Source organism: Homalodisca vitripennis, chromosome 7 (genome assembly GCF_021130785.1).
Source record: "Homalodisca vitripennis isolate AUS2020 chromosome 7, UT_GWSS_2.1, whole genome shotgun sequence".
In the NCBI taxonomy this organism is placed as follows: Eukaryota; Metazoa; Arthropoda; class Insecta; order Hemiptera; family Cicadellidae; genus Homalodisca; species Homalodisca vitripennis.
In genome coordinates, this window is record NC_060213.1 from 112,919,824 (window position 1) to 112,946,862 (window position 27,039).

A 27,039-nucleotide genomic window follows, 5' to 3' on the forward strand; every position below is an offset into this window, starting at 1 on the left:
ATACCTCACAATAATTACTTCCCGGGTTAATTAAATGTTAATGGCGCAGTCAACCGGGTACAGCAGTTATCGCGAGATAACAGAGTCAAGCAACGTCGAGCGTGGCTGCTGCTTGGATGGGTGACCGCTGAGTGACCTTGCCCTTGCAGACAGCCCGCTTGCCCGGTCACTGGTGGTTCCGACGTCACCTTTAAGCCGTGTTGGTCTCATCGGTGGTGGTTCGGAAGTCACCTTTAAGCCGTTGGTCTCATCGGTGGTGGTTCGGAATTCACTTTTAAGCCGTTGGTCTCATTGGTAGTGGTTCGGAGGTAGTGGTTCGGAAGTCACCTTTAAGCCGTTGGTCTCATTGGTGGTGATTCGGAAATCACCTTTAAGCCGTTGGTCTCATTGGTAGTGGTTCGGAATTCACTTTTAAGCCGTTGGTCTCATTGGTGGTGGTTCGGAAGTCACCTTTAAGCCGTTGGTCTCATTGGTGGTGGTTCGGAAGTCACCTTTAAGCCGTTGGTCTCATTGGTAGTGGTTCGGAAGTCACCTTTAAGCCGTTGGTCTCATTGGTGGTGGTTCGGAAGTCACCTTTAAGCCGTTGGTCTCATTGGTGGTGGTTCGGAAGTCACCTTTAAGCCGTTGGTCCCCATGTTAAGTGTTAGAGAAATCCCTAAAACCGCCGGTAAAATTAAGGTATCCTTTAATTCTAATTTTAAACTTAAAAAATGATAAATTATGCAAGAAGGTTCCAGGTTAGACTTTATGTATATATTAGGAATAGACTTACAGCAACACTCTATTAAATACATTCTTTGCGGAAATTATTGTACATTTCAAACAGCTTCTTTCGCTTAGGTGCAAGTACATTAATATTCACATTGTTACATTTCTTCTGTTGTTTTTACAACAACCTTTCCCATATAATTTTAATAATGTAGATTGCAGTCCACCTGAGCCAAAACGACACAATCTCTGAAACCTCAAGATGAGTTTTACGTTCTAATACCCTCAAAGCGACTTTCTGTGAGTTCAACGACTAGAATCCATACAGGCGTAAGTAGGGATGGCGCACTTTTAATAATAAACGTTGCGACTATTGCCAAAATAAAAAGGCGGTTTGTTTGATGCCGTTATTACCGAGACATCAATAAAGTGCCAATAACACGGTGTTATCATTTTATCGTGCCGAGGTCACGTTATCAGTGACAGGTCATCTCTGCAGCAGCCGGGATCTGAACTGCGGGCGGTTTCGACAGACGTGACTGCAGATTACGCAACTTGTTCATGATTGATAGCGGTCCTTTTCAAACTGAAAGAAATCAAGTCGGTACTAATGCACATAAAAATTGCTCTATTACATAAAAAATGTATTTTCATACGCAAGCATAAAATTAGCAGAAGACAAATATAATGGTTCAACTTACTGTACAAACTTTTACGTTGAAAAAAAAACATCGTTCGAAAACTATATTTCAAGATTGCATGAGGTTTAAAGTAGTTGCCATTTTGAATGCAGTATAAACACTTATTTAAATTTTTAGCTAATCTTAAATACAATAGGAACAAATGTGAATATCCAAATCATAATTTATTGATATCATAATAAAAATAAAGATAGGTTGTCAACTACTGGACACCACCGTATCATAAACAGATCACCACAGAGTTGCGCAAACTGTTTATTGTTACCTCTCCAAGACCTCTACTATCATTGCATATAAACAAATAATTCCTAACCTATACGCAGGGTGCCACAAATGAGCAGTACGCCCCTGCACCCAAACACTCCCATTATTCCGGGAGACTTATTCTTTCTCCCTTCAACTCTGGCTTCTCCCACAACACCACCAGTGAGAGCTAAGACTAAACACTACACGGGTCTATCATTGCACATCTACAGATAATTACTAACCTATACACAGGGTGCCACAAATGAGCAGTACGCTCCTGCACCCAAACACTCCCATTATTCCGGGAGACTTATTCTTTCTCCCTTCAACTCTGGCCTCTCCCACAACACCACGAGTGAGAGCTAAGACTAAACACTACACGGGTCCCACTCATGCGCTCTTGCGCTGTTGCCACATCTCCCTGGCTCTAGACTAAATAATGACCCTTGTATAGTACCAGTTTCTGTATACAAATACAGGGCCAACGCAAGATATGTTCCACTCATTTTGGATCTTTGCCCAAGACATGTTTGAATATCGCTTCCTAAATAACGTACTTAAAAACAAGAAACTTATATGTGTGAGGATAAAACTTTCAATACCAATTTCATGCACGTCACGTTTTATTTACCAGAGTTCTCAAATTTAGATTGTTGCTGATATGTACGTGTTTTGCGTGTTATATAATAGCATATTGTCAGTTTGGTTGAGTTTATATCACTACACAACTATATTAAGTAGTAAAATAAATTCATTAAAACGTTATACATGCTAAGTACGTAATATACGTTCATATTGGTCATAGCCATTGTTCATACAGTGTTAAATGGCGCAGTGTAGCGGGTACGGTTGTTATCGCGAGATAATCGAATCAAGCAACGTCGAGCGTGGCTGATGCTTGGATGGGTAACCGCCGGGCGATCCTTTCTCCTTGCAAGCAGCCCGCCTGCCCAGCCGTTGTTGGTGGTTCGGAAGTCAACATTTAAGGCGTTGGTCCCCAAGTTGCGTTAGAGAGGTCTTCTTAGCCCTAACTTCGTCTGGTAAAATAAAACATTCTTTACTTTTCTTTTTTACAGTGCTGATATTAGTAACGTTACTTCCCCGTCAGTAATGAATCAAATTAATGTTTAATTTATGAATTCAATTTAATTTTTCCAGCTGTTATTGACCTAATATACAGTCAATAGCACACGTTCTAGGTAATGTGACCATCTGACCTCAAACAATTACAATTCTACACGAAAAAACTAAAATGTGAGATTAATATGTTAATTAGCTATTTTAAATTAATCAAGCATAAACTAATTGAACGGCCTCTTCTTATATTAGAGTTTCTCGACATATGTAATGTAACTTGGATGTAAGTGTTGTTATGTTTGAAATAATATACGGAGAAAACTTAAAGTACCTGATTTGTTGTGGACTGACTGGTGTTAAAACCTAAGTACTCAAGTATATAATTGAATAAAATTATAAATGAATGGATGAAAAGGATAAATAAAGTACTAGAGTACACCAGATTAGAATCCAATACATTCCAAAAACTATTGAGTAATAAATATCAAATAACGAACGGCAACCCAAGTATATGGAACGTGAGATACGTAAAGAAACTGGAGATTCGTGTAAGGGGAAATGTAGACATTTGATGGCAGAGGCTCATCTCTAGGTTGCCACAATGGTAGTACTCCTTTACAACCATCTAGACAAAAATAAATGCCCTTAAATTCATCATTATGAAAGAATTTTCGTTCAATAAACATATTTAATTATTGATTAGTTTTTCTAATTGCCTCTGTTCTGACATTGAAATTTTAACTGTACTACAATAGTCTGGAACAACTAAATTCAACTAATTCAAGTGCATGTTTTCAGAACGGCTAATACAGACTGTATTGTTTCAGATACGCACGCGGATCCGCTGCATCAAACTCTGCGCATCTCCACTCATCAGTTTACTCAAATACAGTGTTGCCAATCTGCGGGTAATTACTTGAATTGCGGGTAATTTAACGGCTTGTTGTGGGTAGTTGTTATGGCAATGCAATGAGTATGGGTGTTTGACAATCACAAAATCCAATTTCAAAGAATAATAGTTTCTTTTACTTTTATTTAATTTCATGATGTAATTCATTATTTCTCAAATGTTTAAAATACTTCTAAATTGGACACTAGACTATGAATAAATAAATAACTCTTGTATTTAGAGGAAAAACGTTTGAGAGCTATAAAAGGAATTATTTACTAGTGATGTATTAAAAAAATATATGCTGGAAAATATTTCGTATAGTAGGCAAGAACTTCAGAATATATATATATATATATATATATATATATATATATATATATATATATATATATATATATCCAGAAACATCCTTATTTAATACTTTTTTATAGACTTATAAATTGCCTCATAAGAAAATAAAATGAAAAATTATGTTTTCAAATGAAATGTAAATGAAAAAATCAGATGTATTATGTTATTATGTATTATGTGTAATTACGGAAATTATCAAAACTATCAATCCGAAACCATTGACATTGTACGCGGCCAAGCGGAAAAACTATCAATTAAATCACCGAGTTATCGAATTCAATGTCAAACAGTACGGAAGTGTGATTCAAGAATCAGCCGACAATGAATACGGCGATGAGGCTATATGGGATAATATTATGGATATCCAACTGACAGGTTGATAGCTGCAACAGGCTACCTCACACTGGACGGATTTTATGTCTTGGACCTCACCACTGCAAACATCCATCCAGCAGATGGATGGACTAATTTGTTTCCATTTTCTGCTTTGTATTCTTGGTGGAAGTGAGTTGGTTTTAATGGAAAAGACATTTTTCATACTTCCACAATAAATTTATTTAAAAAGCGCTTTCGCCGGTTAAGGCATCATCAGTTTGATCAAACTGATGATGCCTTAACCAGCGCCTTTTAAATAAATTTATTGTGGAAGTATGAAAAATGTCTTTTCCATTAATTTGTTTCCATCTCGACTTTCAGTTGAGCTGCGATTTCCGTCATGGAAACATTGAAATAATTGCATTTATTGTACCTGGATGTAACAGTGATATTGTGAGAAGTGTACCAAGGATTGCTGCTGACAGTTCCAGCAGTGATGACGAAAATACAGTCCTACTGCATTTAATTAGTAGAAGTCACATTGGGTGCATCCCATTACTAAAAAAGAGAAACACGTTTGGTGAATTTACCATTAGATGGCTGATTTATAGGGGGACGAAGAGAGATTCAGACGGTATTTTATACTAAGTATTGTAGACTAATTCGAAGAGATTTTGACATTTATACAGAACGATATAAAGATAGAAGACAGGAATTCAATTACCAACGGAGAACAGCTAGCTGTACGCTTGAGGTACCGTACGCTTTTACTACCAATTTTACAAACTAGTAAAAACCAGCAAATTCCAAACGGTATTGTTTTTTGTTAATATCGGCTGAAACATAATTTTATATATTCACCAAACTGATTTTTATTGAGTACAAAGAAAATTACACAAAATATTAGCAGGTAACCGAGCATTCCACATCGCTGTAAGTATTCTCACTTCTTTGTTTAAAGGTTATTTTTGACGATGGAAGGATTGTGAAGGAAACAGGATTTTTCCGGACATTTGCCATCGTTCAGTGAAACAAGAAAACAGTAACACTACGTTTCGAGATCTGCAATCTGATCTCTTCTTGTAGGTTGTGATTCCTGACTTAGGCGTGCCACAACGCTTTAGTAAGATTTGTTTATTTTAACTTAGTTTGTAATTATGTATTAGGTTAGTTCTTTACCTGAAGAAGAGATCAGATTGCAGATCTCGAAACGTAGTGTTACTGTTTTCTTGTTTCACTGAACGATGGCAAATGTCCGGAAAAATCCTGTTTCTCACTTCTTCTGCTCCATAATTAATCACAATCGGTAAAAGAAGCCAACTCAAAATAACATCCAGTGGACGGATGGACGTGCACTGATAGGAGGCCTTTATTACGATTTAATTCAAATTTTTGTTATTTATAATTTTAGCACCTTTAACTTCCAGTAGAGTTCAAAATCTGAGAATTTATTTTACCAATCTGTTTACTAAGGCTTCAATCATATTTTCGAATGAAATAAACTGTTCCACTAATTTATTAAATAGGTTCTAAACTGCTGACTGCATATAGTGTTAGTTTTTAATACACACAGTAGATTTTTACTATTTTCTCATGCAAAATTTTATAATTTAGTACGAAAAAACAACACTGCTCTAATATCTGACTGGTGCGTGGAGACTAGAAATTACGGTTTATTGTATTGGTAGAACCTAATTGGAATCGATTTTGGATTCCCTAAAGAATATAGAAAACCTTTTTGTAATTTCACGTGAAATTACAGGCATTAAAATTAGGTAATTTAAGCAATTTTTTAATCAAGCTATAAAACGGACGAAGGTAAAAATGTTATATTTTCACAGTAAGTACTTAGTTGTAGTTTCAGAGCATTTTTTATTTACGAATAACGTAATTTCGCTGAGAAAAGCTATTTTTAATAAACTTGTGTTTCTTAAATTGTATTGAATTAACAAATATTAAGTCATAAATTAATTTAAAACATGTAATTCCCAAAATCTCCTTTACAAACTAAATTGCCTAATTTAAATGCCTATAATTTCACGTGATGTGATAAAACTTTTGTGTGTTATCATGAATTACAATGAATTCAACATAAACGATATTTTCCAAACCCAAAATCGAATTCACCGTTATAAATACAGTTTTCAAAGCCAAATTCCATTCCAATAATACCAGAAATGAACTGGACACCTTTACATGGTTTATATAGCCCAAAAGGACAGTACGAACGGAATGTGAAAAAGGATGAATTCCAATAAACCTACTAGTGACCCACCTTTCCCTGAATTTGACCATATCGTATCTCAATTATATGTTATCAACTCTGTTATCATTTTATTATACTTTTACAGTAAACATGACACACAATGTCAGCGTTCACATTTGTGTGCACATTGCTGACGCATTGTCTAGACATGACATCATTGTGAAAGCACACTCTGGGCCTATGACACGGCTTAGAACGTATCCTGCACAACCCACACACGAATGTCCTAACAATTCAACGTGTTCAGAAAGCCAAAAAACATTTTATGTTTTCTCGAGCCGAACGCAAGCAAAGTAAAAAATTGGTGTTAACCATAATTCAGGATTAAATTATTACTAAACATAATACTCTATTGCACACAAAGAACAAAGGGTGTGGTTGAAGAAAAGGCCATTAGGAAATTGAAGCGTTGCAATTCGTTTTGTGATTTACAGTAGGGGTGTCCTGGTAAGGGGGAGGGAGCATGGTCTGAACAAATAACCCAGAGCATTATTCCGGAAAATTCCGGAAAATTCTTCACGTATTACTTGCAAATTCAGAGTTTGTTATATTATTTAAATTTTGTATTTTGAAATCGCCACTGCATTAGACGTTAAAAAACAAAAAAATAAACTGACAAAATTAAAATCATCAGAGATTTCAAAATGTTTTACTTAAACAAAATCACTTAAAAATGTTTTGATAGATTGCTTCTTGTAAATATATTTCTGAAAATAGATACAAACAGTGATCAATACTCCTAAATTCATGTATGTTTTGTATATGATAAGTTTACAAATAGAGGAAAGTCACTTCACTACAGTACTTACAATTTTATATTTCTCTATTACGAGACGTAGAATACAAAGTTTGAAAGAATTTTTAGACAATTTACCAGATGCTAACTGATAGGAACGTTTTATGAGAACATTTCTTCAGTGGTCACAAAAGAAGTTACATTTGCACATGAACGAAGTGAAAGATACCAGTTAAAATAGCGGCGACGTGGTGCGGTGTCCTAAATTCCCAGATATCACAATCTGATAACACGAACCAAGGTGATAAAAATTAATCAGCATAGATAAAAATAACACTGGTCTATTAAGGCGATGAAAATGCTTGCCTTATCTTCAAGGTTGGAATTTACTATCCATTTTCGATCTTAAGCCTACTTGTTTGTCGGAGGTTATTTCACGACTTAGGCTATATACAAACTAAACAATCACTTGATATCGTACCAAGCATTGTATACAGTAAAAAATTACATACATATCAGTAAATCTATAACATAGCAGATCAATCAAGGAGTATGTTTGTACTTTTCCATAAACTTACGATCAACCTATTATAAAACCGTACTAAATAAAGGATTTGATGATATAACGGACGTAATTTATATAGCCAAATGTATTTGGTTACTACGTTGATGGAATTTTGAATTAAAAAAAACGATTGTATATTGTGAAAACGATAATTTCATCAACAAACAAAAACGTCTCCAAAAGCGAGTCAAGTTTGAGACAGTGTCAGATACCAGAAACTGTAATAAAAGGTAGGTGAACTGGAGCTAAACTCAAAATTCAACTGAAGCAATCCTTCCTATCACAGCTACGTTATGTGTAGAAAACTCGGTTGCTCCACCTTGCTTAGAGATCGTGTCTATCACATCTAGTGCACTCAATTGCGTACCTGATGAGACAATGAGATATTCATCTACCACAACAACTATTTACATGTGTCTCTGATGTCGAAACGATGTAAATTCTTTTTGGCCTTTTTCGTTGTGACTTTCTTTAGATCTCTTCAGACGAACATGACTCCAGATTCCAAGAGTCAAGTCTGAGACAACGTCAGATACCAGACGCTGCAATAAAAGGAAGTTGAACTAGACTGTTGGTGTGATTCTTGAGAGAATTTTCTTTTAGGACTATTTAAAAAATGTCCAACTACACATTAAACAGTAAAAAGGCTAAGAATAGAATTATTTTACCTGTTCACTCATCACAAATTCGCTACTTAATCGACGTTATTCAAATGACAAATTTGAAAAATATAAAAATACCTAAAAATCTTATTTCGGGTTAATTTTTTTACCTCGGGGTTGACCTTGAGGGACAATTGATATCTTCCACTGCAATACTCTCCAACATTTTCAACGTTAGGTGAGCGTAGGAAACGGAAGGAGATGTTCCGTTTTCCGCGGTGAAAGTTTGGTGACCCCACGTTTGGGCCATGAATGTCAAGAATCTAGCAGAGCTACCGGAGATGGAGTAATTACTGGAATGAGTTCGGTAGTCCAGCCCAGTCCAGTAGCAGCGGAGTGGTTGACAAGACGTTATCGCCCTTTCACAACTTCCGACGTGACTATCACCACGTCAAGCGTTGGTGGCGTCACGATATACGCCTTTTTCACCCACTACTCCAACTTGTGGCGTAGACTGAAAATAGCTTTAAATGTTTACTTTAGAATTCATACTAATGAGTTGCCAGAAAATGCAGCTAACCTATATTAACCCTTGTTGTCTATTGTGTCGAGAAAAATAACAAGAAGCATTTAAAGAGTAAATTTCTGAATCCAACAAAAACTGTGACGAAATAATCACGGTTCAGACTTCAAATTTTTTTCAAATCATTAATCATCGGGCTATTCATTGGTGGTATCCATAATATCTACAGGATCGTAACATGAATCACTCATTTATTCATCTTGAAATCGCAACGCTGGAAGGTACAGCGTGGATTATGAAGATTTCAAATTGATTGTTGCAATTATGGATTTAACGTCGTTACTGAAATTATTCCCGCTCAATTCTTATAACAGCCCATTATTTAGCTATTTATTATTCGGATTTAATTTTCTTACTATATTCGTTACACGTTTGATTCCTTTCTTGGTAGAGGGAGCATTCAATCAAAGTTCAATGTACAGTAAGGAATGTAAATACACTTATTAAGATAGGTCAGTTCAGAATCATAGTAATTACTCCAAATTAAGGCCGCCTTCTACAAGACGTAATTAATAACTTTCATGAATGGGTGGACTACATTCCCTTTGAGCACATCTCAACTTAGTTATAACCCTGACAACTATTTTTTTTCTCAAAGTATTTCAAAATTATAGGCATTACACAATTACATTACCAAATAGAAGACATTAAGGGTGACTTATAGTCTTATAGTCTTAAGTTGGAAGGAAATATGGCCTTGTTGTTAGAGACACGAGCAATTTCTGGTAATAAAGTAACAGTACATTAATGCATGTCAATCTGGGTTTTACGTGGAATTCTAACTCTCTGAGTGAGATGCAACACATTAAAATCGAGCTATGGGTTGTGGCCTAAATTGAAGGATCAGTTAAAGATCATGACATACCCGGAAGTATTTCAAATTTACAGAGAGTCCAAACCAATGAATAAGACTCGCTGTATTTTGTGCCGCTGTATTCTAGTGGAACATTCCAACCATTCACCATCAGGAATGACCTGATCACCTTGGCAAAGCTCCATGTCATTGATGGGGTTCTGACGTCACGTGACAAAGGATCCCAGTTCCAATCCACTTGGGTAACTCAAATCGTCCCCAGAATCCTGTATTAGTGATGGTCCTCTTCCTGGAAGGACCCCATGAGCTTACACCATTTAAGCAAAGCCCAGATCAACAAACGCCCGTTATTTGTTATTTCGTGACCTAACCTTTCGATATCATCTCCAGTTAATCACTGTCACCCTCTGTTTAGACAAGTGTAAAGCACAGATTTATTTCGTCAACAGTGATGGGACGGGCTGACGTCGATGTTCGGGTTTTACGCAACTCCCCCACCGCCCCCGAAGATAAGATAGCGAGCAGTGTCGAGTGCTTCGACAACAAAGAATAGATAAACGGACGTTCCGTCAACTTAACGACAAACATCAATTGGTAGAGAGGTATCCGTCTTACCGTCTTACTAGCAGCGACACCCGAAAAAACTACCAGACTTGTTGCCTGCTTCCGTGATGTTCGTGACAAAGAATTAAAGAATAATTAACATAGCTAAAAATAGTGGATAAGATCCCTAATTATTCTTCAGAGTCCTTCAATTTGCTCTTATGGAATTCGTTCGATATTTCATCATCCCAGCATTTTACTCACAATGGATCCCAAATCTGACATCTAAATTTTGGTCGATTTCAAATTAGAATTGATAACTGAAAATATTTCCTAATTATACTAATTCAAACAAAATTGTGGATTGTACTCGGCCATTTAACACGCCGCTGAGCAGCGTGGCGTAGAATTTCCAAACCTTCCCCAGGAATTTGCCTTGACCCTCTTCTCACTTGCCAACTGTGCGAATTTTCACCTTCAATGGATATGTCTATGTAACCCTAGAGACAAACTACAAACTAGAACTTTCATGAGGTATACAATTTATACATATCTTATAGTGTAGATTATTACATTTTCATTAAGACTAATTATTTAGTTTTTCCTGAAACTGCACAATATTCCCTCGAGATTCCTGAGAGTGGATGTGATGAATTTAACATTCTTGATTGACAAATTGTTATAGGCGCTTATTCTGTAATTCTATTTCCGGACTAAGAACCCAAATCTACCAGTTCAAATTCCGCGCCCTCGTTAAAACATGGTGGGTCGGACCAAGAACCTATTGGAGACCATTTTCAAAAAGTGTATGGTCTCTCCGTCCGACCAGCTCATAACTGAGGAACAATATTTTTGACAATTAAAAAATGTAAGCTCTTAGTTCGGCAGTTACAAAAAATTACGCGACAACATGATATACAAAATGTGTAACACTGTAAAAATAAATTTCGCCATTCTTCAATGTGTTTCTTCATATGCTACTTGCTAACGACACAGAAGTAAACATAAGATCACTATATTACTAGCTATTCCTAAATTTATTAAAATGGGAAAACCAGTATCGTTTACATTTATACTTTCTTAAAAGGGAACGATGAAAATCTTTTAATCACAATGTTCCCTGTTTATTAATAAATATGGAAGTTTATCGCCTTGTTGCAATACCTTCGAAAGATACGACAGCATACCATAATTCAATTACTCCGATATCCCAGTAATCTGTTGACTAACAAAAACAGTATGATGCTTCCCAAACAGTCGGTCACAAAGGTAACCGAATCGACCAATACAACTGTCGACCGATTTCGATAAAATCCCGCCACATCATCAGAAAGCCATTGAAGACTGCCAGCGAACGGGAACATAATCACGGGACAATGCGACCATGGATAATACAGCACCGTCCGTCAGCAGTGAACCCGTGTCGAATACCCCGAGCTTCTCTCACGGTCACGCGATGGACGGAAGGCATTATCCGTTGGTCTCGCTATCTATTGAGCATTGGACTTCAATTTGCACCTGTGAAGCAAGACCGCGTCCTTCAAGTCCGTCTGGACACCAGACGCGTGACTATGGACGAAGCAAAAACCTTAAAAAAAAAAAAAAAAAAAAAAAAAAAAAAAAAAAAAAAAAAAAAAAAAAAAAAAAAGCGGTACCCACAAAACAAATCAGTAACAAAACTGAAATCGAAAATCAAATCACCGTGCCTTCAGCACTCTACTTGAAAGGATAGCATTTACCATCGTTATACGTTACAAAATGTATAACGCAATGTTTCGAAGATTACAATCTATCCTCTTCGTCAGGTGATGATATAATTAGTTCACGGAAAAAGAAAGAAAAAATGAGTTATTTTCCAGGAACTATGTACATGTACACCACCTGACGAAGAGGATAGATATCAACCATCGAAACGTTGTGCTATACATTTTGTGACTTGTAACAAAGGCAAATGTCCCAAACTCGGTTATCCTTTCAAACCTTCCACCGTCATTAACAAAATTTAAACAAAGAATTGTAATTGAGTTGTTCGAGAAGGGTCTTAATCTCGTAGCGATTACTAGATGACATGTTAATCAGCCCTCTGACGTAGGAAACTACGTAGAAGTCATCTTCAGATGTAGTCACTATTAGATGATTTATTATAGAGAAGTCTGGTGTCATAAATGTGGGCTTGGATCGTCGCCTCAACTATGGTCAAAATGTTTCGCTCACATATTCTTAAACAAAGCCCACAGACATTATCTTTGCACACTGTGACGAGTTTATTCACTTTAATTATGAACCTGATGTATAGAATGATGCGCAGAAGTATGTAGCGATGAATGCGCATGCGCGGCTGAGACAATGATGTTCCACCACCCTGTAGTGACTGTTCCAAACTATCAGCTGCTGTTTGTTATTTGTTACAGCTGTTCTTTCGATCGATACTACCAGTTCTGAAAACATTTCCGCTGCCTACTTCAGCTGTAGTTTATATAGGTTAGGACAACACGACCGGAATGGTCACAATTGAAAGAAACAAGGAAAATACCATGTCCTCCAGAATCCTTAGTTTTTAAAAGTATATAAAAATATTTAACTACATATAAAGCGTATAGAGTGTGTTTTAAAGCATCAGAAATTATATTTTATAACACTGTTGTGAAACTATGAAAGTTATTTTTAACGTACTTAAACGTTTTTAACGACGTAAAACAAATAATAAGAATTAAAAGATTTAATTGTTTTGCATGGACAACCAAGCGAACATGACTATAGCTTGCAACATATGAACTTTATCATTAATCCATAGACATTTCACCTGCAAGAGAATAAGGGGCTCTTATAAGATAAATCTTAAAATAAATTCCCTGAAAATAGAAAAATTAAAAAGTAATGTTTGAGTCATTCACGAGAAATTATAAGCGTTTATTGTAGGAGTTTTAGGCAAATTTTTAATCTGACAACAAAACAGGAGAACGTAATGTTGTGAATTTTTACAGTTTATCAATCAACGAATGACATGCTCTCCCGGATATTGTGAAAACCACATGTTTTCAAATATTATATTACTTAAGGAGGAAAGAGTAGTTTTTGTTGCTAAGAATATTTAATTCAATTAAATCATATTTCTTCTAGGACTTACTGTAAATAATGCGTATAGCTATATTTAACAGTTTTTAATTCTGGTTTCGTTCCAAGATATCCCATAATACAGGTAGGCTACTCGAAATTTGCTGTGTCTAAAAAGTTTAAAAATTAACTCTTAACATATGGACTGCTGATGCACAGAATTCAAATCAAAATCAAAACACCTTTCTTGTCATCATGTTACAATAATATATATATCGTAAGAGCACAATTTCCCATTCATAATATAAAATTACTTTATTAGTAAAAAATTCATAACTTCGTAAATAAAAAAAATTAATACTTATATGTACTATAAATATGTGTGGAATTATTTTCTCACACAGGTGCATTAACACCTGTGCTGAAGAAAATGAGTCACATTAATTCGAAATAAGTCCTTATGAAAATATGCTGTTTTAAAATTATGATAACGTAAAACGTAAAAAATATAAATTGCCAGAACTGGGAAAAAACAAATAAATAATGTCCGTAGTGGTCAAGAAGATAGTACAGTATAAGGTTATAAAAGTAACCCAATAAGTAAAAATTGTTATCGGTGGATGTAAGTAATCAAAAGAAGAAATAAACAAACGAGTAGTAAAACCGAAGACGAACGGACACCTCAGTCAGGATAATGCTTGAGGCCCTGCCTCCCCCCCCCCTATAAGTTATCCTCCTCTAACCTTACCCCATACACCTTCACCTTGATGTTTTTAAAGGGAAGTACCTTTCTGGCAGAATACTGTGTGAATGGCGTTCTCTTCCTATCCTACTACCTCTCCAGTTACGTAGGCGTTTTTCACTTTCTTTATTCACCCCGCTCTTTATCCAGTCTATCTCGCTCTGATTTGTTATGACATAAGATTGGAAATTGTGTTTTGTTCACAAGATTTTGGGTTTTAACAAAATTATTGTTTAATTCAGAAAGTTTATTAATTTGAACTGTTGGTTTAGTAATCAGAAATTCGGAATATTTATTTAATTCTAATTAAACCTCTATAAGAAATATAAATGACTTCTAGAATATACATATTTGAAAAAAAGTACTAAAACAGAAATTCATAATAATTTGATCGTAAAAATTTATATGTTCCTGAGGTATTTAAAATTCGAAAATCAATATTCGTACAAATTGCTGTCTTAATTATTAGGAAAGGTCTCAAAAGTCGACACAGAGTTAAAAGTTCAATTTTAAAACTGGTTTAATATTGTAGAAGCGACAACCGACAAATGTTACGATTCCATTCAGTACATCGTTTTGTACGAGACTGAATGTTTTAAACTGTCAAATCAAACCATGATAGCGAGATTGATTGACATATCGTAGCTTGAGTGGGAAGGGTTGATTCAATGCGAATATTGAGTTTAGCGCTAATTTCGCCTTCTGGTTGGTGCGGCGTCTTAAATGTACAACTGTCACAAATTTGACTCTTGGAATCTGGGATCAACGTGTGATTAAATACAAAAAAAGGTGGTGATGAAGTTTGTTTTGAGATTCTAAACTGTTGGTTACACCTCATCACCGACATCTGATTTTGTAGATTTGTTCAATTAAATGTTTTTACTACAAAAAGCATTTATTTGAAATTTATTTTTGAAATTTTCTAATAGGCCTATTTATATCAAATCAGCATTTTTCTGCATTTACTCCTGTAACCAATTTTGCTTCTATTTTATGTATACTTTTATGGAAAACATGCGAACTGAAAAATTATATGCTATTTTGAGGGGCACATAATTTTTGGTTACTCCAGGAAAAGGTAAGTTTAGCTATTCCTTTCCAATAATACGAATTTATCCTTACTTGGGTAGTATACTAAACATAAGTTACAACAAAAATTGAACACAAATAAAACATACAATTTATTTCCTCTCTGTTTTAGTACAATAACAAATAATAGTAGGGTACCATATAAGGAAAAAATAGGAATTTTATAAATGGGGATAAAACATACAAATTAATTAATTCCTATTAATATAAACTGACAATACGGTATGGAAATAAAAACACGATCATATAACGACCTTGGAAGTGACATTATACGGAATACCCCTATCCTTGCATTCCAAAGAAATATGACAACGTCGCGGCAGAGCACTTGATAAATCAGCTGTTTAGAATTAGATATGACGGGTACTTGATTTGAGCCAGCAGTTTGAACTGCTGTAGAACAGATAATGTGGTTCGACAACAAAGTAGATAGCCATGGAGAGGATAACGAAATGATAGACTGCGCGCTTGTTACGACGTACTACATCGAGCCTGAGGCTGTGTGACCAGTCGGTCGTAAAACCACGGACATTCGGATGAGGCTTGTTGTCATAGCCTGGAAACATAAACGCAATCAACACTGAAAGAATGTTATCAATATGAGAGGAAAGAGGTTATATGGAGTCACATTAATGACCGCTTTTAATTCTCTCAAATCCAAGCTTGTGGGATGGATTGCCGAGCCATTTTCACCGAAAATCTTATGCAACTCTGAGGCCACTTTTCCACCAAGATAAATTTAGACAGCAAACTCAGATAACCCAGTGGTGATTCTCTGAGCATCCGACATTCAATCAAACGTACTATTGGCCCCGAAACTCTTAAGACAACAATACTGACGCAGGTTAATCCTGCACAAAAAAAAGAAAATGGTTAAGTAGAATTTGGATAACTCAAACGTTTTAAATCTAAAATGTTGGATAGCTCGAACTGTTTCCCACTCTCTTGATATTCCTGCACAAGTCTGGGTTACTTTAAATTTTGAACATTTTGACATAATAATGATGCTTTGAGTTTGAAATTATCTAAGTTCCACTGCGTTAGTGCTAATGTACGTACTTTCGAAACAGAGCGACTCTCGAAGATTGATGATTTCAACTATACTTGACGTGTAAACCACCAGGAACACTACTGGCCCCATGTGTCAATAATACTTGTTCTTACATCCTTTGCACGTGCCTTGGGGTTGCCCTCCGAGGCTATTCCGCCCAATATCCCTCCATTTTTATAGTTCTCCAGCCGATTAATTTGATTGCCTGATGGTCCACCTTCTGTGACCCTGCCGCTTCCTATTCAAAGGAGATGCTCCTGCCCCAGTCTCTTAGGAGGTACCCTTCTTATCGGCTTGCTCTTAATATCCTTCGTCTCTAGAGACCTGCCCTTCCCCCCCATTCTGAAAATTAACGCAATCAAAAGACCGAGCCTGTCACAAAAAAGGGACGGCGCCGAATTGTCTCTTCCTAAACAAACTTTCAATTATTATCCATCATACTGTAGCCTTATTTACATATATTATCGGTAATCAGGGCTAAGTGTAGAACTGGTCTTGTACAATCCGGCCAGAAACAGATGTAGTTACCGCTGTCGATTACTACAACCACGTTATCCCCCATCCTCACCAACAAATTAGGAGCTAATCCACGATTTCGACAGTTCACATATTCTTAAAAACCTTAGTGAGGCTCTGCCAATAACAGAACGTGACTTGAAAGCTGTTAGTAAAAGAATTTATCCGCATTTTCAAAAATCAATAGTACCAACATAACTGTACATGTCTTGGTCTACAAAACAGGCTATCTGTTTTCTACAAAATTCTTCAAGTATCTAAGCAGTAAATAAGTGACCAAAAAGCAGCTGTCATTAATTATAATACATGTCAATGTTATCAAGGCGAATAATGTTAATCCAGAATTCTAATCATTGAGAAGTCAAGTGTTCCTTTACGTACATTTTTGAATGTCAGGAACCAATTCGACACGGACTTCTAAATCGTTCGTTGTCTGTCGGTGTGCGATAAAGGTCCTAGAAACTTGATTCATAGATTCATTCCTCTTTGTCCAAGGAATAACTCCCGTTCACTTTTTAGGTCAAAATAATAAAATTAAACGGTGAAAATAAAACTCTACATTTTTACACCGGAATTATGGGTAACCCTAAGGACAACGATAAAATCGCACAATAAACCAACTTCTAAACAAACTGAGTACATTGATATGCATTTTATCATTAAGACAGTCTTCCCTTACGTTTTATACTGTCTTATCAGTGTATTGAGTTAAAAGCATAAACGGATTAAATCAAAGCCTACAATTCTGTCTGGCCTACATGAAGTAATCACTCAACGCCTTTGAGCGCTTCCTGCGAACTAAACATTTCCTCTTCCTCAATGAACAGAAAGAAATGAATTAAACGAGTTAAAACCACCGAAGTAAGTAATTCCTTGTGGCTCAGTGCACAGGCATGGGGATATCCGATAGGGGTCACCGCCCGCAGGAAGACTAAAATTTCTTTTAACGATGATTATAACAATTAGGCTAATGCGTCGTTAAAACAACAGATGACTTGTAAACAGCTCGCTATCTGGGTTGTCACTAATAAAACGTCTCATCCCCGGAACGTAGGCCAGACAGAGGGATGATGTCATCTCGTATGGTTTCCCTCCCTCCCCCTGACTGGCGGCGGCGCCGTATTTCCCCATGACTCCCACCCCCGCGGCTACATTCCCTCCAACCCTTCTCGCACCACGTGACTTAATAAGGCATTTTCTGACAGGTCCATTGTTGTCGTCCCTTTCAAATTTGCAACAGGGCAATATTTTTTGTCAACCTACTAAAATTTTCACTGTTGTAAATTACTTCAAAGAACATTTGTTGCCATATTACAACCCAAAACAGTATTTCTTTGCTTGTGCGAGTTCACTTAGAGCATTTTTTTTAGTGAGGGATATTGAAATTTGCGTGTACAACGGATCTTTAAACTTTTATCCGTATCACGTATTTCTGAGGAAGAGCAAACTTTTTCTTGTAACTGTACATATATCATTACTTTCAAATGGCAGGCATTCTAAAATTATTCTTGAAATGGTAACTGGGATGCGTAATTCAAATTATTATTTTATTGATTATTAGTTTTAAGTTTCATAAATGTCGTCAACATAAATATATATGAACTTAAAACTGTTGATCCGTCCGAACTCGAATTAATCTATGTCGATGACACATAACATTTCAACCCATATTGAGTTAGAAAAACGCTTGTAACCTACAGAGTTAATAAAATGGCTCTTCTTGTATCCAAACTTTACAAGGGTACTGAATTAAAACGCTCTTACATTTAACTTGGCTGCATATTTTAACCGCTATAATTTTCTTTTGACAGTAGGCTAGATTAGTTATAGGCCTAAGGGGAAAAGGGCACTGGTTTAATTTGGCTTGCTAGATGCAAGCAAATGGTAACTGTTCTACATGACCGTCAAATTGCACTACTCCGGAATTTAAGTAACATTGAGTATATATCATGAGTATCATTTCTAATCATGAAATAGTACTGTCTAATGTAATACTCATTTAAGTTTTAATTCAAGGATAATGTTTAAAATCTGTATTGTCATAATCTTTGACATGCTAAATTAAAAATACTGAAATTCTTCTTGCAATATTCTAAGTACATTAAGTTTATATTCAGTTTTTATCTAAGTTCATCATTAAATACAAACAATTTGTTATGTTTTTAAATATTATCGGTTATACACTGAAGCTTCATAATTGTGTCAACAATTTTGATAAATACCAATCTCGCAAGTTAATTAAATTTTGAAAATATGGCAAGATATTTTCAAAATCAAATGCGCAATAGTTTGTATTAAATGCTTGTCAAGTTTATACACAATTAGTAAACAGTAACCATTATTGACGTTATTATTGTGTTAGAAAGTACAATGCGCAAGTAACTAACTATACTAACCTGAATGTAATGGAATGGTTATCCTTATAGAAACAAATCAATGTCCACAACCACTTATTTGTAACACAACACAAACTTCGGCACAACTAAACTCTAGACACGACCTACGCGCTTGAAGAAGAAGAACCAACTGACGGACGTTGACGCCAACCAACGCGCCAACACCAGCTGAAAACATCTCAAGCAGCTGTAGCATTGTTGTGCGCAGGCGTGCAGGCTGGCCGTGGTATTCGCTGAGCACGAAATATCCCTCAAGGCTTCTAGAAGATGTTGCCAACTACCGCAACGTTTCCTGTTATCACAAACCTGTTGCTACAGGCTCTTCTGTTGCAAATGGTCAATTAAATTAACAGTATTCAATTACACAACAATGACTTGTGCAGTTAAAGGTATTTTACAGCTAATTAAAAATATGTGCATTTATAATTAAAATGTCACAACAGAAATGCTGTTTCTTTACAATTCGGAATGTTGTCTATTATGAAATCTACCTACACATTGGAAACTAATTAGTTATTAATTTAGTCTAAATTGGAATAATTGAAACTTATATTTACAAAATTTGCAAATTAAATTGACGAAAACTCGTGTTTTCACAATTATACAACTATCCTAAGTGGAAGAATTCTTCTCAGTTATTCGTTATCATATTAACAAATATTTCTAAAAATTTATAAAATTTCAATTAGCCTCTAAAATAATCTGTTTATAAAAAACCTAATAAAAACATCGAATTTGACCTCGCGCGTCTCGAATATCTTTTCTACCACTAGGTCATGCACATAATATAGGCCTAACAATTTCAGTGTTTACATAATTATGTGACATATAATACTTTTTCTTATTAGAATACAATGTTGTAAACTTACTATAATTGTTAATACTTATATTATTAATTTTTCATTATTCAATCACTAAAATAGGTTCAGATGAAAATTTAAATAAGTGCAGTTTTCCCGCTATATCCTTTGAAATAAAATTACGCTTAATTCCGTGGCATTGAATAAAAATGTATTGTGTTTTATGCATTTTTAACACACCACACCCCTTGTAACATGTTTCAAATTAATTTAAATTCCTTTAAATTCAGCTATAATGTTTATTATTTAATCGTGAGAAATATTTTCCAATATCCATCTTTTATTATAATCACGAATATATCTTTTACTTGACATTATTAATTTTATTGCAAAATGTACAATTGTATCTTGAACTTTTAAAATCAGACAGACTTGTAATTTTTTATTCTATAAAAATACTTTGATACAACTTTCTTATAATAAAAAGGTCTTCTTAAAAATACATTTGTGTTTCGAAAAAAGATAGTATTCTTAAGGGAGAATTGCGCATTTTTTAGATTGTATACATATATTTTGATAAACGTAGAATATAATAAGTTACAGAAGTCTCATATTTGTTATATTACCTCGTACGGGACAATGCAATCTTTTAAACAATCTTTGTTTCACCCCTTCCCTCGTTGAGAACCAAATGGAATATTTCAATGAATCATCCTACGATATTTTCCTCGCTCGAAACATAATCGATCATTTAAGTGTACGGCCTAACCCTACAAAACACATAATTCAGAACAAAACATGTCAAATGAAATTTTTCTATAGCATTTACACATCCATATGATGAACTACGTAATAAAATTATGATCATTGGAGGCAAAAATGTACAATATAATATTTTAAGTTTGCGCATCAAAATGGATATAATTTCTATAATTGGTTGAAAAAACGTATTATTTTCAATTTTAACTGGGTTCATCTTTTAGTTCTTGGGAACAGCTTCTTGGCGAGAAGAACGTCTACCTTTACTATCAAGTTAAATAACTGAGATTGCAAAATTTTTACGATTTAGAATATTTTAGGATAATGGTGTACTTTAATTTAAAAACAACGTAATGGCTTGGGATGATCAAATGATAGTTTTACAGTTCAATCGAACTGTATGTATTCTATTTAAAATTGTACAGTACAATTTTGAAAATTTGTTCAACAAAATTCATAGACAATATTTGTCTTAACCATGAAAAATTTTCTACTATCGGAGAAGAATTAAAACTGTTTCCTCTGCTTAAAACATCTCTACTTGGAAGAAAACAAAAATGAAACAAATAGTTTTATTACTTGTTGGGAAAAATGTATTATCCCTAAAAACAAAACTCATAGAAACCTCGTTCAAACATATAAGCTTAATGTTTTACGAGAAGGCTAATATATTACATTCTACTATTGTACCAGCCTAGGCTATGAAATATGCCACATCACAAGTCGCTTAACAGACTTAGCTCAATTTATTAGCTCACTTTATTTTTGAGACGCTCTGCGGACAGACAGGCAGACGAGCAATTAGACAGAAAAGAAATTTGTATAATCCCCATGCAGACAGAAGAGAAAATATGCCAGCCTACTGAGTGATACACTTCGATGACGCTCAATAATCTTCATCGAAACAATTCTTGTCTGTGCAGAAATGAAGTGTCACGTAAAATTTTAAGTCTACAAATGACATCCTTCTCGAGATATCCTGTGGATAGTTGGACTACCTTAAGGCTCAGCCACTCGCCCATCATCAAAAATATGACGTTGCGTCATCATGTACAGATGACGTTATATGTAAAACTTGAATTCCACTGCTTAATTCGTTCTTGAGATCTCTGGCGGAAAAGCACCCATAAAGATAGACAGATGAGGAATGTTGCCAAAACCATTAGTGAGGTATGCAAAATATACAAAATTTTAAGTTTATATAGCTCAATTTATTCTCGAGATATCACCCTTAGTCATATAGGCTTTGCGAATGCTCAGCCAAATCCCATTGAAGGACTTGCACCATTATCGGACTTGATGTTACTTGAATAGAAATGAAGTTTCATGGAAAATTGTTAGTCTTCAGGTCTGTTTGTTTTCGAAATATTATACAGAGAGACAGGCAGAAATTAAAATTGTCCATCCCTTCGAGTGACAAGCTTCGCTAACGCTCTGCCAATTATATATTGTGTTTATATGTTCTTAACTCACATTACAGGATTATCTTCATGTTAGTATAATGGATAGTCAACTAAAACCCTTGTTTAAATTATTTTATTGCCATACACATGTTTTGTTATCCAACCATCAGTGTACATTATAACCTCTAAGTAAATAATAAATGTATGAAATGGTCCACATGCGTATATTTTGTTGTTTATTATTTATTTAGAGGTGAATATACATGTATATTGATGATGGTTGCATATACAAAAACACGTGTATGGCAGTAAAATAATTTAAAAAAAGTTTTAGTTGACTATTAATTTTAGTAATTATGCTTATAATATTTGAGTGAATCCCAACTCTCTATGAGGTGTTATATATATGTTCTTTCTCATAATGAACGTGTAAAGTTACATATACATGCAGTATATAGGAGATAATACTTTTAAAAATTATACTCCATCATCTTTATACCCTACGCGATTAAAATTGTTATTAGCAACATGTAACTCGTTATAAACACGTGACTTTAAAAAAAGCTAAAGCAAACACCGTTCTAAGTGTCCTGAGAGTACAAAAATCATTTAAACGGTTAAGATAGCAGTGATTCACGTATGTACAAAATTGTATTTGAACTATTACTCAACATGTATCACACTTTAAGGAAACTATAAGGAATTACATAACGTAGCCTATGTATTCACGTTTGTTCATACGCATTTTTTTAAATATCTTCTTAGCTTTTGAAAGGCCTATGAAGTTTTGAAAAGTAAAGGAGGTAAAGTAAGTTACGGAAATAAAGGTACCTAAATACTATAATACTCGTACTGCCGTAATTTCTAACTGATTCAAACATGTTGCAAAGATAGTGCTGAAACATGGCTTGGATAAGTTCGTTATCCAGTCTTAACAAATAGAAATTTTGGAAAAGGCAAAAGTTCTTGTTGTTTCTAAAACTATTTAATATCATTGACCAAATAGGATAAGTTATCAGAAATTATGAGGAAATTTCAGCAAATTTATCATTACTTATTTTTCGAATGCTCTTAAGATATCAAGATGTCGGAGTCCAAATTATAAAAAATACATGGTTATATATTAGTTCTTATGTATCTTAGAACATAGAAGTGTTTTTGAAATTTCAGAGAATTTACAACACTGGGCCGATCACAGATTTTAGCAACAAATTATCACAAGTAAATACGTTTGAAACATAATTTTTACGTGTCTGTAGTCAAAGTCCACGATTTTAGAAATTCCCTTATACGATTAAAATAATTTTAATCGTGCACCTGAAAATCATGATGTAATGTTTCAAGATAATGGAGTTTCCAAATTTAGATATTACTAAGAGTATATTAACATCCCAATAATTAAAGTTACCATACCATCAGTGTTACACAGGTTAACCTTTAAACTAATAAACCTGTTTTATATTTTGAGGCGACAGTCACACGTGAAATGTACCTTTGATTTTACTATGCTGAAAAGAAAATTTCAAACACCTTAATATGCATTTCTTCCATTTACTTCAATTATTTTGTGCAGTTTTTTCATTCGCCTATTCTCACTTCTTTAATGGCACGCCAAATTCCACACTACGTACTAAACACAAGATTTAATTTTGGGGTCATTGGCCAAATTACATGTAATCATAGTATGTTGGTGAGTAAACTCAATTGTCTAGATCATATTGATTGTAAATATGTATCGAAATAATATTTATCCACTTGTAACTGTATGGGCTTATTTTAGGCTGATTAATAAACTGTACTACTTAAGTTAGATATTTCGCATTCTATTCTTATGAAAATTTGATTTACGTATCGAAATAAACATCGGTAGCAATCATATAACTATTCATGACTTCAACAGAGTATAGCACTCTTAATCGATAGTCTGATGCAGGTTATGTTTCAAAATTGCTGCTGCTCAAATGTTTAGTTTACGTAAATTCGGATCTTTACACTCGATTGTTACAATGATTGTAACTATCGATGTTTAAAAAGGCGTAAAACAGTGTAGTAAAGCAAAGTGGTCTTGACTCAATTAAATGTTGAGGTTAGGAATTAGAACTAAAAAAAAAAAACTCTTTACATTTCAGACACGTTAGTGAAGAATATTGTCAAGGTCAACCAACCGCTTCTCGATGAGGTCGATTTCACCAATATGGATTCTAACTCTGGCATTTCGATTAAATCAAATGAAAAACGTCTTTATTATACGATGCTATTAAAGTTTTGGTCTAGTAACAACGATCTGTCATTGGAACTAATTACAATACGAAGTATTATATCAAACTTTCGAATTGGCACTAGACACTGTCTGATTGGATGAGCTACAGTGAAGCCAATCACTTGAGGGGCTGGAAAAAGTTCAATTTCGTCTGTGTCCGAACAATATATTGAGAACGAACTGATCTATGAACTTGAACATTTGCATGTAACTTTCTTTTTATTATTATATAAGCTCACCACTTATAACGTTATACTTGATTTACGTTGGTCTTATGGGTAACCATGATGGTAACGAGAATCTTATAGAATAAACAAATTTGTAAACAAATTGAGTACGCAGTCATTTCACTATTTAACATATCGTGATTTAACGTTTATTTGCATATGTGTCTATTTCCTCCTGGATATCTATCTCAAGAACGCTATGGATTTGAACATTTGCAACTTCTTTTTTTTATAGGTAACGCCGTGTTTAATAACGAGATTGTCCCTCTATAAAAGTCGGTAGAGCGTTTATGATTACAGGATAATCCGAGAACAATTTTATCTGTAGAATTCAAATTTTGCGTGCAAATTCAATTCTACACAATGAGTTCGATTATGGCGCATGTCCATCTATCCATGGAATTCGGCTGAGTGTTATTGAAGTGTACATCGCAGTAGGCAGTAAAAGTTCTCTAATGTCTGCCTGGAGGGTGTATGAATATCCTTTCTGTCTGTCAGTCCGCCACAGGACATCTTCTCGATAATGAAATGAGCTATAGGCTTGAAAACTTCCATTCAACCATGTTATTTACGCGATATTTGGTCTGGCGTACTACTAACTTGTTTTAGATAATTTGAAGGATATCTGTCAATTTATCTATCCTTATCTTATCTATTTTTATCCACTCCGCCATCGCGTCCCAACCGAGGCCTGTTTTACGCATGCGTATCTTGGTATTTTATCCATCGAGCTTACATCGCTTTTCTTCAATTTCGATAACGCATTAAAATCGAAATCAGAATCTCTCATTATTGTAATCGATCTAGGTTATAGTTATAAATAGAATCTCGCATGGAACGGATTCACATACCTGTTTAGCTGCAAGCCTCCGTTATTGCATTATATTAGTGATATAAGTTATTTGTAAATTTGATATAATCCAGTACCCAAACCTAAACTGATATATGAATAAAGGAATTCAATGGGGTCTTTTGTAGAAGAGGGCCACCAGTCTTGAAATATGTTCTATAGCAATGGCATATTGTTTGAAGGGTCTTATTCTCCAAAAAAAAAACTAAACTCTTTATTGAAAAAAAAAAAAACACAAAACTTGTTTTTATTCTTGATCACACTCCGCCACCCAAAATGCGATTGCCTCCGGCCATCAGCGCGGGCTTCGGCAGCACTATTGGTGCTGCCACGCGCTGATGTCAACTAAAGAAAAACATCCCTCGAGATAGTACCTATCAGTAAAATATCAAATTCTAGGGGGGCTGATCAGAAATATAAATTGAATTGTAATGGAAAGGCAGGGTTCAAACAATATGCCATTGAACATATGCCATAGAACATATTTCAAGACTGGTGGCCCTCTTCTACAAAAGACCCGTTCAATGTCTTAAGAGAAATAGAACATGTCATTTTCAAAATATTTTATAACGTTTGAACTTTTTTTGGAATAAAGTATGTAGTCTTTTCTTTGATAAAATATGGATCTACTAGGTTGTAAAGACAAACTCCAGTTATCATACTGGTGCCAGGTTATCATTTGTTCTGTAGGTATATAAAACGTTACCTGGCACATGATTGTGGTAGTCTGTGTGAATCAAACGTCACATTGTACTAATACAGTTGAGTTTGTGTGACTGGTAAAAATTGAACGTAATTCTAAAGAAATTAACTGTAATTATAATTTTGGGCTCTCCTAATGGGGGTTTGTAACCCACCAAAACTCCATTTGGTTTCAATATTGCAATCGGATAAAAACAAAAAGTAAGTTTTAAGTTGCAATCTGTATTATAATGTAATATTGCTCTTAAAGAATACAGGAGAAAAAAAACATTAATAGTTCTACGGGAGATATAAGCATTTAAAGTGTATATGAGTATTATACATACAAATATAATAAGGCGCAAAGAAGAAAATTGAAGACAAGAGTATGAAATTGTAATAATATGCATATGAGAGATGTTTGGAAAGAATGAAAAGTTTTATTAATAAAAATTCCTTAAATAACTAATACGTATTAAAAGAGTAATTTTCTTTAATTATACTGTATAAAAAATGAAAACATCAAAGGTTATTGAAAACATACCACTCTCTAAAACCATATCCTACCCTTAAACATTTTTATTGTAAAAGTCAAAGTCCTATTTTTCCGTCTTTATTAGAGCCTGGTTACAAGACCTTAAATGCTTTAAATTCTTCATAGAGTAATAAACATATCTTTATATTTAGTTCTGTCTTTAAGAAAGTTTTAGAAATAAAAAATAACCCATTGCACCATCTTAGACATGAAAAACTAAAAAAATTCATACCAATTTTCGTTATGTTAGAAGATGTAAATTTCATAATTTATTGGA

General features: G+C 34.6%; 1 protein-coding gene across 7 annotated transcripts in view; it reads right to left on the reverse strand.

Moving 5' to 3' along the window:
* The window catches only part of LOC124366215 (ephexin-1-like), a 178,173-nt gene extending 158,761 nt beyond the window's left edge, over nucleotides 1-19,412 (reverse strand). For 5 of the 7 annotated variants that reach the window (XM_046822600.1, XM_046822599.1, XM_046822598.1 and 2 more), the window contains exon 1: nucleotides 19,248-19,411. The gene's annotated coding sequence lies outside the window, so the exon portion shown is untranslated. Of the gene's footprint in view, nucleotides 1-19,247 lie in introns of all 7 variants that reach the window. The other 2 variants (XM_046822595.1, XM_046822601.1) reach the window with 2 other exon arrangements.
* Between the last annotated feature and the right edge of the window lie 7,627 nt (nucleotides 19,413-27,039).